This window comes from Schistocerca cancellata, chromosome 12 (assembly GCF_023864275.1).
Source record: "Schistocerca cancellata isolate TAMUIC-IGC-003103 chromosome 12, iqSchCanc2.1, whole genome shotgun sequence".
Lineage (NCBI taxonomy): Eukaryota > Metazoa > Arthropoda > Insecta > Orthoptera > Acrididae > Schistocerca > Schistocerca cancellata.
In genome coordinates, this window is record NC_064637.1 from 118483652 (window position 1) to 118502875 (window position 19224).

Below are 19224 nucleotides of genomic sequence, written 5' to 3' on the forward strand. Positions count from 1 at the left end.
CAATATCAAGGAGAGTGAGCGCTGAGGAGCGCCGTGGTCCGTTGTTAGCGTGAGCAGCTGCGGAACGAGAGGCCCGTGGTTCAAGTCTTCCCTCGAATGAAAAGTTTGATTTTTTTATTTTCAGACAATTATCAAAGTTCAGGCACTCACACGTAATCAACTTCGCTTTCCAAAATTCCAGGACATGTTCAGATTTGGTTGGACATATGCAGGATTTGACGGTCTACACACGGAAAAATTTGAAAACGTTAATCGGTTGACCTATGACCTTGCGATCAAATGTTTTCGGTTCCCATTGGAGAGGCACGTCCTTTCGTCTACTAATCGCACGGTTTTGCGGTGCGGTCGCAAAACACAGACACTAAACTTATTATAGTGAACAGAGACGTTAATGAACGAACGGACAGATCATAACTTTGCGAAAATAAAGAAAGTAAACTTTTCACTCGAGGGAAGACTTGAACAAGGACCTCTCGTTCGGCAGCTGCTCACGCTAACCACGGGACCACGGCGCTCCTGAGCTCACACTCTCCTTGATATTGCCTATCTTGCACATGGAATACTCAGTTTGTACATATTGCTTATTTTTTTTTCATAGTTCCACACAACTTCTTCCTGTTTGCTCGATTGATCTGTGTTCAGTTTTTCAAGGCCTATCCACTGTGCCAACTTATAACTAAATCTGAGGGGGGTGCGATGGGGAGGTTCCCTTGTGAGGCATAGTTTACTGTCCAACGGAGTACACGGAATGAAATTCGCAAAGACTTTATGCTCTGCTTTCGACATGTCCCTTGTTTATTATTCTTGCCAACTGCGAGGTGAAATTGCGCTGCAACGTCACGTATTCGTCCCCCAACCGCCAAAGTTTACAAGTTTGCGTTTTCCATCGATACTAGTAGGAATATCAATTTGTGAGCCATTTGCATAACTTCTTCACGATGCGCAGTTTTCTTGCCTCGGAATATATCCAAACAGTTCTGTGTGCCATATTCACTTTTTAGCTTGTGGGCTAAAGCTGGTAATCCTTTGATGGGATTAAAGGGCAGTCGGATTACCTGGCGTTCACTCTAATCTTAATTTCGTTCCCTTAACACATAAACGCTTCAGGTCGAATCTCGAAAATTTCTGAACCTACTTGAAGCTGATGCATATACGACATTTAGCAAAATATTGCAGTCTCCTAAAGTTAGACCCCTTTATTAACTATATAGACTTTTTTTGGAGTACGTGTCACGAGACAAATAGTTGACATTAGAAACTTTAACGAATTTTGATTTTAAAATAATTCTGCTGTAGTTCGCCTATGTTATTCTAAGACATGGTTGTCATATGCCCACTTCCTGCTCGAACATAGTCAAACATTTATGAGATCAGTAGCAGTCTGAATGGAGGCGGGATACGTAGCGGATACTGACCTTAGAATGTGCAGCCAGAACCATCTGTAGTGAAACCTCAAAATTTTTTCGTGTTCCCCCTCAAAACTAATACGCATATGTATTGTCTCTCCTCCTTCTTCACCTCCTCCCCCACCCCTTTCAAAGCTCATTCCTGGGTTCTTGCTATTGCAAACTGTCACTGGCAAATGTACAAGTAACTTTGCCTGTGGTCAAGGGAAGTGTGTCGGGATCGTTTTTATGATGTACTCTACTGACCTGGCAGACAATATTGGTAATAATTTCAGGCATTATGCGGATAATGCACTTATCTATAATGAAGTACTGTCTGAAAACAGGTGCATAAATATCCACTAGGAGCTCTATACGCTTTCAAAGTGGTGTTAAGTTTGGGAACTATTGTAAATGTTCATAAATGTAAAATTGTGCACTTCGCAAAATGAAAATACCTGATACAATATGACAACGATATCAACTAGTCACAATTGAAATCGGTGAACTCGTACAAACATGTGCGTGTAACACTTTGCAGGGATATAAAATGGAATGATCGTACAGTCTGAGTCGTAGGTACAACAGGTGGCAGATTTCAGTTCATTGGTAGAGCATTAGGAAACGCAGTCAGTCTACAAACGTGAGTCCTTACAAAACACTCTTGCAACACATCGTAGAATACTCCTCAAATGTGTGGGATCCGTACAAAATATGGTTCAAATGGCTCTGAGTACTATGGGACTTAACTGCTGAGGTCATCAATCCCCTATAACTTAGAACTACTTAAACCTAATTAACCTAAAGACTTCACATACATCCATGCCCGAGGCAGGATTCGAACCTGCGACCGTAGCAGTCGCGCGGTACCAGACTGTAGCGCCTAGAACCGCTCGTCACCCCGACCGGCTCCGTACAAAATAGCACTAGCAGGATATACTAAACATTTACAGGGAAGGACAGTACGAATGACACGGGTTTGTTCGATCCTTAGAAAAGAGTCACGGAGATGCTGAGAGAACTGAACTGACAGCTGTAGCTGATTGAAGATGAACCCAAACTATGCCGAGAAAGCCAACTCAGTGAAATTAAAACAAACAAACGTAAGTGTGAGTCTGGCAGTACACTACACCCCCTCACATACTGCTCCAGTAGGGACTGGATTAGATTAATTAGAGCACGCACAATCATTCTTCCCGCGCTCCTTGCGAGAATTGAACGAGAAAAAGCCCTAGTAACCAGTACAGTGAGATCTACCCTGTGCCATGCACTTCAGACAGGTGTGTGGAGTATAGATACGGATGCAGTACTTCTAATTTGCCATTTTGACTTTTTTAAAAGCCATACAGCATTACACAGCTAGTTAAAAGAAGGAACGGTGAACGAGTAAAAACGAATGGGTTCCGAAAATGGTCAACTGTGTCCCAAAGATAAACGAGTTTGCCAATCCATTGGCAGCGCAACTTTTCGCACATATAAAATATTTCTATATTTTTAAAGGTTGAGCAGTTCGTAATTACCAGTTTTTCAGCCATTGCTGTCTTCAGATCCGTTGCAAATAGAAAAAACAGTGGCGTGACAAACTAAGCTCAATTAGCTGAAGCTAAATCTACAATACGCCTAGTAATACATAAGAAAATCAGATAAAAATATTAACGTGTAAACAGTCACGTATACCACTCGTACCTAACCATAAAAATATTGTGATGGAAGTATCAGCGTCAGTATGTATATAATTGGATACAGACAGGGTGACAATTATCGAATTACATGATATAAAATCGTCATAACTTGTGAACGGTTTACGTTAGGACGTTCAAGCTGCACGGTTGGCCGTGGGGCATGCATAGTTTTTTTTTTTTTTTTTTTTTTTTTTTTTTTTTTTTTTTTTTTAGGGACGAAGCCCACTTTCGTGTGGATAGTTTTGTCAATATGCAAAATTGGCGCATTTGGGATCTGAGAATCCGCATTTCGCAGTCTCTTCATCCTCAACAGGTGACTGTGTGGTGTGGGGTTTCCTGTCACGGAGTAATCGCTACGATGTTCCTTGATGGCACGGTGACTACCGAATGGCACGTGAATATTTTGGAAGATGATTTCATCCCGATTGTCCAAAGTGACCCTGATGTAGAAGAGCTGTAGTTCATGCAAGACAGAGCTCGACCGAATCGAAGCGGAAGAGGTGCTTTGGGGACTGCATTCTAGCTCAGGGGTACCCAGGGGTCACTGGCACGGGCTTCCATTGGCCGCCATATTCTCCGGATCTGAACACATGACTCCGTTTTCTGGGGCTGTGTTAAAGACAAAGAGTACAGCAGAAACCCCAAAACCATTGCTGAGCTGAAAACAACCATTCAGGTGAAACTTCCTGGCAGGTTAAAACTGCGTGCCGGATCGAGACTCGAGCACGGGACCTTTGTCTTTCGCGGTCAAGTGCTCTACCATCTGAGCTACCCAAACACAACTCACGCCACGTCCTCACAGCTTTGCTTCTGCCAGTACCTCGTCTCCTACCTTCCAAACTTTGCAAAAGCTCTCCTGCGAACCTTGCAGAACTGGAACTCATGAAAGAAAGAAAGGATATTGCGGAGACATGGCTTGGCCACAGCCTGGGGGGGGGGGGGGGGGTGTTTGCAGAATGAGATTTTCACTCTGCAGCGGAGTGTGCGCTGATATGAAACTTCCTGGCAGTTTAAAACTGTGTGCCGGACCGAGACTCGAACTCGCGACCTTTGCCTTTCGCGGGCACGTGCTCTACCATCTGAGCTACCCAAGCACGACTCACTGGCAGAAGTAAAGCTGTCAGGACTTGGCATGAGTCGTGCTTGGGTAGCTCAGATGGTAGAGCTCTTGCCCGCGAAAGGCAAAGGTCCCGCGCTCGAGTCTCGGTCCGGCACACAGTTTTAATCTGCCAGGAAGTTTCATATCAGCGCAAACTCCGCTGCAGAGTGAAAATCTCATTCTGGAACCATTCAGGTAGCCATCGACAGCATCTATGTGCCGACATTTCAGTGCGTCATGCAGAATTCACATTCTGGGCTACATCTTCGCCAATGATGGCAGGCATAACGAACATATCATAACCTAACTCCGAGTATCTATAGCGACGTTTACGTGTTGAATAAAGTGTCTGCACGCCGTGGTTTGTAATCAATTTACGTTTTTTTTCATATAATTTAATAATTGCGACCCTGTAGTAAGTGCTGCTGGTGGTGAGCTGTGTGTGTTCTGTATTTATAGAAATGGCTGAGGTCAATAGATGGCACTAGAGTAGCTCGTATTTTCAGTTGTAAAAAAAACGGTATGCAGAGACATTAATTTAGACATTAATTAAAATTATCCCACATAGTAAAATGAACGCCTGACAATAAAACATGAATTGACATACAATATGTGGAATTAAATTCATACTTAAAATCTACATAAAAGGTGTAAAGAGTAATAATAGGAAGCTTGTAGTCTGGCAAAATGAAGCACAAAAAGTTGTGTTAAGGTCAGAGCAAAAGTTTAAAAGTAAAATCACATCTACAAATCGAAACTTTTCAGCACGACAATACATTTGAACATAACAGTAAGTTTAAGGTAATTAACAAGTCAGTGACTATCAATGAAAATCTCGGTACTTGATGACTCATACGGAGTGGAATCTCCGTGTCCTTACATTTTCTCTGTAACAAGTTCATATTTCTTGTGGCGGAGCTTGCGGAGGATGGACGAATCTCCACGCCGCGCCGCTGGTGGCCGGCGCACACGACCGCCGTAGGAAAACAAAAACTTGTTACAGAGAGTTCACGAGGCTGCGCTACCGACATCCACTATCGAGATTTTAATTAATAGGAACTGTCTTGTTAATTATCTTACACATATGGCTGCGTTTCACTGTTATGTCATGCTGAAATGTTTCGATTTATAGATGTGATTTTATATTTAAACATCTGTTTGTTATTCGGTTTGTCAGACTACGAGGTTTTATGTGGACTTTCAGTGTGAATTTAATTCCTCATATTGTATGTCAATTAATGTTTTATTGTCAGACGCTCATTTTACTATAGGAAATAATTTTCATGTCTGCAGAGATTTTAACGAGTTGACGATACTGGTCACTCATGAACCCCAGCTTTGAAGCCATCTACTGGACTCAACTTATTTATATACACTACTGGCCATTAAAATTGCTACATCACAAAGATGACGTGCTACAGACGCGAAATTTAACCGACAGGAAGAAGATGCTGTGATACGTAAATGATTACTATCAGAGCATTCACACAAGGTTGGCGCCGGTGGCGACACCTACAACGTGCTCACATGAGGAAAGTTTCCAACCGATTTCTCATACACAAACAGCAGTTGACCGGAGTTGCCTGGTGAAACGTTGTTGTGATGCCTTGGGTAACAAGTAGAAATGAGTGCCATCACATTTCCGACATTGATAAAGGACGGATTGTAGCCTATCGCAATTGCGGTTTATCGCATCGCGACATATCTGCTCGTGTTGGTCGAGATCCAATGACTGTTAGCAGAATATGGAATCGGTGGGTTCAGGAAGGTAATACGGAACGTCGTGCTGGATCCCAACGGCCTCGTATCAGTAGCAGTCGAGATGACATGCGTCTTATCCGCATGGCTGTAAAGGATCGTGCAGTCACAACTCGATCCCTCAGTCAACAGATGGGGACGTTTGCAAAACAACAACCATCTGCACGAACAGTTCGACGACGTTTGCAGCAGCATGGGCTATCAGCTCGGAGACCGTGGCTGCGGTTACCCTTGACGCTGCATCACAGATAGGAGCTCCTACGATGGTATACTCGACTACGAACCTGGGTGCACGAATGGCAAAATGTCATTTTTTCCGATGAATCCAGGTTATGTTTACAGCATCATGATGGTCGCATCCGTGTTTGGCGACATCGCAGTGAACGCACATTGGAAGCGAGTATTCGTCATCGCCACACAGGCGTATCACCCGGTGAGATGGTATGGGGTGCCGTTGGTTACACGTCTCGGTCACCTCTAGTTCGCATTGACGGCACTTTGAACAGTGGACGTTACATTTCAGATGTGTTACGACCCGTGGCTCTACCCTTAATTCGATCCCTGCGAAACCCTACATTTCAGCAGGGCAATGCACGACCGCATGTTGCAGGTCATGTACGGGCCTTTCTGGATACAGAAAATGTTCGACTGCTGCCCTGGCCAGCACATTCTCCAGATCTCTCACCAATTGAAAATAACAACGAGCAACTGGCTCGTCACAATACGCCAGTCAGTACTCTTGATGAACTGTGGTATCGTGTTGAAGCTGCATGAGCAGGTGTACCTTGAAACGTCCCCTTAGAACAATTTATACACGACTGTGCTTAACCTGACACACAATATTATTTAGCGCAACGCAATCTGACTTTCAAGAATCCCTACAAAAGAATGGCCCTGACTGACATTAAACTATACCTTTCACAAATGACTTACCTCACAAAAATCTTCATTACTCGAACTACTGCAATACAGCGAGCGCCACAACTGCCAGCTAAATAAAAGATTCAAACTACTGAAGGCACTAACTACTGATAGGGATAGTTAGCAAATGAAAGATATTAATAGAGAACAAACAATGTATTTACCTTAACAGTCATAATATATATAGCAGAAGATTCCAGGTTCGAATCCTGGCAGGGTCGCCATATGAAACGTCCCCTTAGAACAATTTATACACGACTGTGCTTAACCTGACACACAATATTATTTAGCGCAACGCAATCTGACTTTCAAAAATCCCTACAAAAGAATGGCCCTGACTAACATTAAACTATACCTTTCACAAATGACTTACCTCACAAAAATCTTCATTACTCGAACTACTGCAATACAGCGAGCGCCACTACTGCCAACTAAATAAAAGATTCAAACTACTGAAGGCACTAACTACTGATAGGGATAGTTAGCAAATGAAAGATATTAATAGAGAACAAACAATGTATTTACCTTAATAGTCATAATATATATAGCAGTTCATGACAAATTACAAAACTCCGCCATCTCTCTCCCCACATCCACCAATGCTGGCGGCTCACCTCCAACTGCCCAACGCTATGCACTGTTAACATCCAGCTGCCGCTGCGCAACACTACAATGGCAGACAACAATGCAAACTAGCACACAGAGCGCTACGTAACGTTGCCAATAAGAAAACATAAACAGCCTACTTACAACCTGTACACGCCATCCTAGCTCTGTTTGGCTCAATCCCTAGGCGTATCAAGACCGTTATTACGGCCAGAGGTGGTTGTTCTGGGTACTGATTTCTCAGGATCTGTGCACCCAAATTGCGTGAAAATGTAATCACATGGCTTTTCTAGTATAATATATTTGTCCAATGAATACTCGTTTATCACCTGCCTTTCTTCTTGGTGTAGCTATTTTAATGGCCAGTAGCGTATAAATACAGAACTCTATAAATACAGGACTCACCTGTGCTATTACCTATGTACCTAATTATGGTACATACGTACCTATATCACCATATTTTATGGTATGTATTTCTGGCGTACATGGATGTTAATCATGTTAACATTTTTTGTTATTCTTGTGACAGCCAGAGCGAGAGCACCAGCAGCAGCGAGTACTGTTTGTATAAAGCGTTTATTTTGCATTTTGTTTACGACCTTCCACTAAGGAAGGGATTCTATTTGTGTTTATCTGCTCTGCATAGTAAATAACAGTTCTTGATAAAACTTTACGTAGTTTTCGTGTTAGATTTCTTAGTGTTTTCTTGATCGTTTAGAACAGAAAGCGCCCTAAAACCGTCTTTGTTTGTTTCGCGGCCGTTAGCCACTAGTCACTTGAATCAGCAGTTGTCTTGTGACAGCCAGAGCGAGAGCACCAGCAGCAGCGAGTACTGTTTGTATAAAGCGTTTATTTTGCATTTTGTTTACGACCTTCCACTAAGGAAGGGATTCTATTTGTGTTTATCTGCTCTGCATAGTAACTAACAGTTCTTGATAAAACTTTACGTAGTTTTCGTGTTAGATTTCTTAGTGTTTTCTTGATCGTTTAGAACAGAAAGCGCCCTAAAACCGTCTTTTGTTTGTTTCGCGGCCGTTAGCCACTAGTCACTTGAATCAGCAGTTGTCTTGTGACAGCCAGAGCGAGAGCACCAGCAGCAGCGAGTACTGTTTGTATAAAGCGTTTATTTTGCATTTTGTTTACGACCTTCCACTAAGGAAGGGATTCTATTTGTGTTTATCTGCTCTGCATAGTAACTAACAGTTCTTGATAAAACTTTACGTAGTTTTCGTGTTAGATTTCTTAGTGTTTTCTTGATCGTTTAGAACAGAAAGCACCCTAAAACCGTCTTTTGTTTGTTTCGCGGCCGTTAGCCACTAGTCACTTGAATCAGCAGTTGTCTTGTGACAGCCAGAGCGAGAGCACCAGCAGCAGCGAGTACTGTTTGTATAAAGCGTTTTTGTACTTATTTGCTGCGCTTAGCTTTTAAATAGTTTTTCTGGGAAAACCTAGCGTAGTTTTCGCGTCTCGTATTTCAGTGAGTGTTTCTTGATTATCAGAGTAGCTCATCAGAAGATTATCTTGGGAATTTGTCACAGTATAGGGTAGGGTAAACATAGTCATGTGTAGGGACTGTGGTTGTTGTGAGCGGACGCAAGGAGAATTGGCCACTCTTCGGGGGCAGGTGGAGGCTTTGTCTGTTAGGCTCATCGAGCTCGAGGCGCAGGCGTCGGCTCGTAGTGGCGTTGGGGCAACTGTGGTGAGACCTATGCCTACTTCGGTGGCCTTGGAATCACATGGAGCCCCTGATGTCGCTGCGTCTTCCGGCAGTGAGCATCTTACCGGTCAGCCATCACTCCAGGGTGAATGGCGGACAGTGGTGGGTTCGCGCGTGCCTGGCCGAAAGGCGAAGGTGGGATCTGGCCGCGTGGCAGCTGCCTTACCCCTTTCCAACAGGTACGGGGTGCTTCCTAGTGGTGATGACATCGTTTCCGAGCCACCACAGGATGCCTCGCCTGTTGGGCCAGTGGCCGATTCTCCGGCAAGGTCCCGACAGTCACAGAGGGCGGGCCTATTAGTTATAGGGAGCTCCAATGTTAGGCGGGTTATGGAGCCCCTCAGGAGAATAGCGGGTAGGTCGGGGAAGAATGCCAGTGTGCACTCGGTGTGCTTGCCGGGGGGTCTCGTCCGTAATGTGGAGGAGGCCCTTCCGGCAGCTATTGAACGCACTGGGTGTGACCGGCTGAAGATAGTAGCACATGTCGGAACGAATGACGCCTGCCGCTTGGGTTCTGAGCCATCCTTGGTTCCTTCCGGCGGCTGGCTGATTTGGTGAAGACAACCAGCATCGCACGCGGAGTGCAAGCTGAGCTTAATATCTGCAGCATAGTGCCCAGAGTCGATCGCGGTCCTCTGGTTTGGAGCCGTGTGGAGGGTCTAAACCAGAGGCTCAGACGACTCTGCGACTATAATGGTTGCAAATTCATCGACCTCCGTTATTGGGTGGAGAACTGTAGGGCCCCCCTAGACAGGTCAGGCGTGCACTACACACCGGAAGCAGCTACTAGGGTAGCAGAGTACGTGTGGCGTGCACACGGGGGTTTTTTAGGTTAGAGGGACCCCCCCTTGGGCGAAACGATAAAATACCTGACGGCTTACCAGAGAGGACATTATCATCGTTGATAAAGAACGTCCGTCCTCAGAGACCAAAAACAGGAAAAGTTAACGTAATATTGGTAAACTGCAGGAGTATCCAGGGCAAGGTTCCTGAATTAGTATCTCTTATTGAAGGAAATACTGCGCATATAGTATTAGGAACGGAAAGTTGGTTAAAACCGGAAGTGAACAGTAACGAAATCCTAGACACAGAATGGAATATATACCGCAAGGATAGGATAAACGCCAATGGTGGAGGAGTATTTATAGCAGTAAAGAATTCAATAATATCCAGTGAAGTTATTAGCGAATGCGAATGTGAAATAATCTGGGTTAAGCTAAGTATCAAAGGTGGGTCAGATATGATAGTCGGATGCTTCTATAGACCACCTGCATCAGCAACCGTAGCAGTTGAGCGCCTCAGAGAGAACCTGCAGAACGTCGTGAAGAAGTTTCGTGATCATACTATTGTAATAGGGGGAGACTTCAATCTACCAGGTATAGAATGGGATAGTCACACAATCAGAACTGGAGCCAGGGACAGAGACTCTTGTGACATTATCCTGACTGCCTTGTCCGAGAATTACTTCGAGCAGATAGTTAGAGAACCAACTCGTGAAGCTAACGTTTTAGATCTCATAGCAACAAATAGACCGGAACTTTTCGACTCCGTGAATGTAGAAGAGGGTATCAGTGATCATAAGTCAGTGGTTGCATCAATGACTACAAGTGTAATAAGAAATGCCAAGAAAGGAAGGAAAATATATTTGCTTAACAAGAGTGATAGGGCACAAATCGCAGAATATCTGAGTGACCACCATCAAACGTTCATTTCTGAGGAAGAGGATGTGGAACAAAAATGGAAAAAATTCAGAAACATCGTCCAGTACGCCTTAGATAAGTTCGTACCGACTAAGGTCCAAAGCGAGGGGAAAGATCCACCGTGGTATAACAATCATGTACGAAAGGTACTACGGAAACAAAGAAAGCTTCATCATAGGTTTAAGAGTAGTCGAATCATAGCTGATAAGGAAAAGCTGAACGAAGCGAAAAAGAGCGTAAAGAGAGCAATGAGAGAAGCATTCAACGAATTCGAACATAAAACATTGGCAAACAATCTAAACAAGAACCCTAAAAAGTTTTGGTCATATGTAAAATCGGTAAGCGGATCTAAATCCCCTATTCAGTCACTCGTTGACCACGATGGCACCGAAACAGAGGACGACCGAAGAAAGGCAGAAATACTGAATTCAGTGTTCCGAAACTGTTTCACTGCGGAAAATTGTAACACGGTCCCTGACTTCAGCCGTCGCACGGACGCCAAAATGGAAAATATTGAAATAAACGATATCGGAATTGAAAAATAACTGCTATCACTTAGCAGCGGAAAAGCATCCGGACCAGACGAGATACCCTTAAGATTCTACAGTGATTATGCTAAAGAACTTGCCCCCTTTCTATCAGCAATTTATCGTAGATCGCTGGAAGAACGTAAAGTACCTAGCGACTGGAAGAAAGCGCAGGTAGTTCCCATTTTCAAGAAGGGTCATAAATCAGATGCGAATAATTATAGGCCTATTTCGCTTACGTCAATCTGTTGTAGAATAATGGAACATGTTTTGTGTTCTCGTATTATGACGTTCTTAGATAATACAAATCTCCTTCATCATAACCAACATGGATTCCGCAAACAGAGATCATGTGAAACTCAGCTCGCCCTATTTGCCCAAGAAATTCACAGTGCCGTAGACACTGGCGAGCAGATTGATGCCGTATTCCTGGACTTCAGGAAGGCATTTGATACGGTTCCGCACTTACGTTTAGTGAAAAAAATACGAGCTTACGGAATATCGGACCAGGTTTGTGATTGGATTCAGGATTTCCTAGAAGAAAGAACACAACATGTCATTCTTAACGGTTCAAAATCTGCAGATGTAGAGGTAATTTCGGGAGTACCGCAAGGAAGCGTGATAGGACCTTTATTGTTTACAATATACATAAATGACTTAGTTGACAACATCGGTAGCTCCGTGAGACTATTTGCAGATGACACGGTTGTCTACAAGAAAGTAGCAACATCAGAAGACTCGTACGTACTCCAGGAAGACCTGCAGAGGATTAATGCATGGTGCGACAGCTGGCAGCTTTCCCTAAACGTAGATAAATGTAATATAATGCGCATACATAGGGGCAGAAATCCATTCCAGTACGATTATGCCATAGGTGGTAAATCATTGGAAGCGGTAACGACCGTAAAATACTTAGGAGTTACTATCCGGAGCGATCTGAAGTGGAATGATCACATAAAACAAATAGTGGGAAAAGCAGGCGCCAGGTTGAGATTCATAGGAAGAATTCTAAGAAAATGTGACTCATCGACGAAAGAAGTAGCTTACAAAACGCTTGTTCGTCCGATTCTTGAGTATTGCTCATCAGTATGGGACCCTTACCAGGTTGGATTAATAGAAGAGATAGACATGATCCAGCGAAAAGCAGCGCGATTCGTCATGGGGACATTTAGTCAGCGCGAGAGCGTTACGAAGATGCTGAACAAGCTCCAGTGGCGGACACTTCAAGAAAGGCGTTACGCAATACGGAGAGGTTTATTATCGAAATTACGAGAGAGCACATTCCGGGAAGAGATGGGCAACATATTACTACCGCCCACATATATCTCGCGTAATGATCACAGCGAAAAGATCCGAGAAATTAGAGCAAATACGGAGACTTACAAGCAGTCGTTCTTCCCACGCACAATTCGTGAATGGAACAGGGAAGGGGGGATCAGATAGTGGTACAATAAGTACCCTCCGCCACACACCGTAAGGTGGCTCGCGGAGTATAGATGTAGATGTAGTACTAGGTCTGTTGCAGATTTATCTTCGGCTTATTGAACTTAGTTTGTCACACTACTGTTTTCCTGTTCGTAACCGGTCTGAACATGCCAATAACAGAAACCGTCAGTTATGAATTGTACAAATTATGTGATCGCGACGGAAGTTTACAAATAAATTGCCATAACATGGCTGTGTACTCATTTACAGACTTCATGTTCAAATGTGTGTGAATTCCTAAGAGACCAAACTGCTAAGGTCATCGATCCCTAGACTTACACACTACTTTAACTAACTTACGCTAGGGAAAACACACTCACCCATGCCAGAGGCAGGACTCAAACCCTCGGCGGGAGAGGACGCGCAATTCGCAACAAAGCGGCCACTCCGCGCGCCACAGCCTTCATATCTTCATATTATTGACAAAAATTATTAGACAGACCTCTCTACATCTACATCTATATGTATATGGATACTCTGCAAATCACATTTAAGTGCTTGGCAGAGGGTTCATCCAAGCACATTCACACTTCTCTATTATTCCAATGTCTTATAGCGCTCGGAAATACCGAACACCTACAATTTTCCGTGCGAGCTCTGTTTTCCCGTACTTTATCATAGTGATCGTTTCTCCGTATATAGGTCATCATCATCATCATCATCATCATCATCATCATCATCATCATTTAAGACTGATTATGCCTTTCAGCGTTCAGTCTGGAGCATAGCCCCCCTTATACAGTTCCTCCATGATCCCCTATTTAGTGCTAACATTGGTGCCTCTTCTGATGTTAAACCTATTACTTCAAAATCATTCTTCACCGAATCCAGGTACCTTCTCCTCGGTCTGCCCCGACTCCTCCTACCCTCTACTGCTGAATCCATGAGTCTCTTGGGTAACCTTGCTTCTCCCATGCGTGTAACATGACCCCACCATCTAAGCCTGTTCGCCCTGACTGCTACATCTATAGAGTTCATTCCCAGTTTTTCTTTGATTTCCTCATTGTGGACGCCCTCCTGCCATTGTTCCCATCTACTAGTACCTGCAATCATCCTAGCTACTTTCATATCCGTAACCTCAACCTTGTTGATAAGGTAACCTCAATCCACCCAGCTTTCGCTTCCATACAACAAAGTTGCTAGAAAGATTGAACGGTGCACAGATAACTTTAGTCTTGGTACTGACTTCCTTCTTGCAGAAGAGAGTAGATCGTAGCTGAGCGCTCACTGCATTAGCTTTGCTACACCTCGCTTCCAGTTCTTTCACTATGTTGCCATCCTGTGAGAATATGCATCCTAAGTACTTGAAACCGTCCACCTGTTCTAACTTTGTTCCTCCTATTTGGCACTCAATCCGTTTATATTTCTTTCCCACTGACATTACTTTCGTTTTGGAGATGCTAATCTTCATACCATAGTCCTTACATTTCTGATCTAGCTCTGAAATATTACTTTGCAAACTTTCAATCGAATCTGCCATCACAACTAAGTCATCCGCATATGCAAGACTGCTTATTTTGTGTTCACATATCTTAATCTCACCCAGCCAGTCTATTGTTTTCAACATATGATCCATAAATAATATGGAAAACAGTGGAGACAGGTTGCAGCCTTGTCTTACCCCTGAAACTACTCTGAACCATGAACTCAATTTACCGTCAACTCTAACTGCTGCGTGAGTATCCATGTAAAGACCTTTAATTGCTTGCAAAAGTTTGCCTCCTATTCCATAATCTTGTAGAACAGACAATAACTTCCTCCTAGGAACCCGGTCATATGCCTTTTCTAGATCTATAAAGCATAGATACAATTCCCTGTTCCACTCATAACACTTCTCCATTATTTGCCGTAGGCTAAAGATCTGGTCCTGACAACCTCTAAGACGCCTAAACCCACACAGATTTTCATCCAATTGGTCCTCAACTAATACTCGCACTTTCCTTTCAACAATACCTGAGAAGATTTTACCCACAACGCTGATTAAAGAGATACCTCTGTAGTTGTTACAGTCTTTTCTGTTTCCATGTTTAAAGATTGGTGTGATTACTGCTTTTGTCCAGTCTGATGGAACCTGTCCCGACTCCCAGGCCATTTCAATTATCCTGTGTAGCCATTTAAGACCTGACATTCCACTGTATTTGACGAGTTCCGACTTAATTTCATCCACCCCAGCCGCTTTATTGCAATGCAATCTATTGACCATTTTTTCCACTTCCTCAAATGTGATCCTATTTCCATCATCATTCCTATCCCATTCTACCTCGAAGTCTGAAACATTACTGATCGCATTTTCACCTACATTGAGCAACTCTTCAAAATATTCCCTCCATCTGCCCAAGGCATCCACAGGATTCACCAGCAGTTTTCCTGACCTATCCAAAATACTTGTCATTTCCTTCTTACCTCCCTTTCGAAGCCTGCTAATTACACTCCAGAATGGTTTTCCAGCAGCTTGACCCATAGTCTCCAACCTGTTTCCAAAGTCTTCCCACGATTTCTTCTTGGATGCTGCAATTATCTGTTTGGCTTTGTTTCTTTCTTCAACATAACTTTCTCTGTCTACCTGGGTTCTGGTATGTAGCCATTTTGGTACGCCTTCTTTTTCCTTTCACAGGCTGCCTTAACTGTATCATTCCACCAAGCTGTTTGCTTCATCCTACTTTTACACACTACTGTTCCAAGACATTCTTTAGCCACTTCTAGTACTGTGTCCCTGTACCTTGTCCATTCCTTTTCCAATGACTGTAACTGACTACATTCAACTAACTGGTACCTTTCTGAGATCGCTGTTATGTACTTGTGCCTGATTTCCTTATCCTGAAGTTTCTCCACTCTTCTCCTCCTACATATGGACCTGACCTCCTGCACTTTCGGCCTCACAATCCCAATTTCACTGCAGATTACATAATGATCAGTGTCATCAAAGAATCCCCTGAATACACGTGTGTCCCTCACTGCTTTCCTGAATTCCTGATCTGTAATTATATAGTCAATGACAGATCTCGTTCCCCTGCCTTCCCAAGTATACCGGTGAATGTTCTTATGTTTAAAAAAGGAGTTTGTGATTACTAAGCCCATACTGGCACAGAAATCGAAGAGTTGTTTCCCGTTCCTGTTGGCCTCCATATCCTCTCCAAATTTACCCATAACCTTTTCATACCCTTCTGTTCGATTTCCAATCCTGGCATTAAAATCACCCATGAGCAGAACACTGTCCTTGTCCTTTACTCTAACAACTACATCACTGAGTGCCTCATAAAAACTATCCATCTTATCTTGATCTGCCCCTTCACAATGCGAATATACTGACACAATCCTAATTTTCTTGCTAGACAATGTCAAATCTATCCACATCAGTCGTTCGTTTACATACCTTATTGCAACTACGCTGGGTTGCATTTCTTTCCTGATGTAAAGCCCTACACCCCATTGTGCTATTCGTGCTTTGACTCCTGACAGGTAGACCTTGTATTCTCCCACTTCCTCTTCTTTCTCACCCCTTACCCGAATGTCACTAACAGCTAAAACGTCCAGCCCCATCTTACTTGCAGCCTCTGCCAGCTCTACCTTCTTCCCAGAGTAGCCCCCATTGATATTAATAGCTCCCCATCTCATTACCATTTGTTTGCCAAGTCGTATCTTAGGAGTCCCTGGTTTGTCAGTTAGAGGTGGGACTCCGTCACCGCCAAAGGTCCGAGGCATTTTGCTCTGATTGTTGCCAGCATCATATTTAAAGTACCAGGGAAGCAGGTTGCTAGCCTTACTTGCCCCGAGTCCCATTGGGTTTTACCCCTAACGGCTGAAGGACTAACCGGTGGATTTGGTAGTCTTTGCCGTATGAGCACAAAGGTGACCACGACTCAGAATATGTCCGAGATGCCCAGCCTTATTCCAAAGTAACTGGTATCCCGGCTGTCGGGACCACTTACATGGCCACTCATACGTTGCCCGTGGTTCATGAACTAGGACATGACTACAGGAACCCACACCATGAACCATCATATAGGTCATCATCAATAAAATATTTTCGCATTCGGAGGAGAAAGCTGGTGACTGGAATTTCGTGAGAAGTTTCCTCCGCAACGAAAAGCGCCTCTGTTTTAATGATGTCCATCCCAAATACTATATCATTTCAGTCTCTCTCCTATTTCGCGATAATACAAAACGTAGTGCCGTTCTTTGCACTTTTTCGATGTAATTCCGTCAGTACTATCAGGTAAGAATCCCACTTGGCGCAGCAGTATTCTAAAAGAGGATGGTCAGTAGTAGTGTAGGCAGTCTCTTTAGTGGATCTGTTACGTCTTTTTAAGTGTTCTGCCAGTAAAACATAGGTTTTGGTTAGCCTTCCCCACAACATTCTCTACGTGTCCCTTCTAATTTAAGTTGTTCGTAATTGTAATTCCTACTTATTAAGTTGAATTTACGGCCTTCAGATTTGGCTGATTTATTGCGTAACCGAAGTTTAATGATTCCTTTTAGCATTCTCGTGGATGACCTCACACTTTTCGTTATTTATGGTCAATTGCCAATTTCCGCACCATACAGATGTCTTTTCTAAATCATTTAGCAATCTGTTTTGATCTTCTGATGACTTTACTGGACGATAATCGACAGCATCATCTGTAAATAACCTAAGACGGCTGCTCAGATTGCCTCCTAAATGGTTGATATAAATAGGGAGCTCCTTCTAGTGAACTGAGGCCATGCTGTGAACTTGACCCTTCTCCACCTCTCCCTCATCCATTACCCCCTCCAGTCCTCCTTCCCAATCCGCCTCCTCCCGCTGCCCTGCAACACACACACACACACACACACACACATACATTCTCCACTGCAGGTGCCTGGAGAACAAGCCCACGCCTCTGTCTTTGGAAGCGCCACCTGCCACGCTGCCGCTCCTTTTCTACGCTCGGCACATAACAAACCAGTCGATAATTCGCCGTGCGCGATAATTCGCCCTCTTATCTCCTTATTGCCCCGCGCGCCACAGAAGGTCGTGAATTATGCATCACCTCCCTCCCCGCCTCTTACCCCCCGCCCCCCTTTCCCCGCGTCATCCCCTTCCACCATGGCTGACGCGAGTAACAATCCAGCCCAGCCCGGCGCCAAGAAAGGACATGACTTTCGCATTTTTTCCCAGAAAATAAATTCCATTTCTCTTTCACTCATCTCTCTCTCAATTTGTTCCGCCTTATTTGCCTTGCCAAAAGCGGCTCTCGTGTCTGATATTCTTTGGCACTATGCCGGTGTCTGATATGCTTTGGCACTGTGCCGCTGTCCTAAATTATTCACGATCAGAAAGTGCTCTTCCTTCATTTGAAGACCTCACAGGATGCCGCACATGAGCGATAGAATACACTCCTGGAAATTGAAATAAGAACACCGTGAATTCATTGTCCCAGGAAGGGGAAACTTTATTGACACATTCCTGGGGTCAGATACATCACATGATCACACTGACAGAACCACAGGCACATAGACACAGGCAACAGAGCATGCACAATGTCGGCACTAGTACAGTGTATATCCACCTTTCGCAGCAATGCAGGCTGCTATTCTCCCATGGAGACGATCGTAGAGATGCTGGATGTAGTCCTGTGGAACGGCTTGCCATGCCATTTCCACCTGGCGCCTCAGTTGGACCAGCGTTCGTGCTGGACGTGCAGACCGCGTGAGACGACGCTTCATCCAGTCCCAAACATGCTCAATGGGGGACAGATCCGGAGATCTTGCTGGCCAGGGTAGTTGACTTACACCTTCTAGAGCACGTTGGGTGGCACGGGATACATGCGGACGTGCATTGTCCTGTTGGAACAGCAAGTTCCCCTGCCGGTCTAGGAATGGTAGAACGATGGGTTCGATGACGGCTTGGATGTACCGTGCACTATTCAATGTCCCCTCGACGATCACCAGTGGTGTACAGCCAGTGTAGGAGATCCCTCCCCACACCACAATGCCGGGTGTTGGCCCTGTGTGCCTCGGTCGTATGCAGTCCTGATTGTGGCGCTCACCTGCACGGCGCCAAACACGCATACGACCATCATTGGCACCAAGGCAGAAGCGACTCTCATCGCTGAAGACGACACGTCTCCATTCGTCCCTCCATTCACGCCTGTCGCGACACCACTGGAGGCGGGCTGCACGATGTTGGGGCGTGAGCGGAAGACGGCCTAACGGTGTGCGGGACCGTAGCCCAGCTTCATGGAGACGGTTGCGAATGGTCCTCGCCGATACCCCAGGAGCAACGTTGTCCCTAATTTGCTGGGAAGTGGCGGTGCGGTCCCCTACGGCACTGCGTAGGATCCTACGGTCTTGGCGTGCATCCGTGCGTCGCTGCGGTCCGG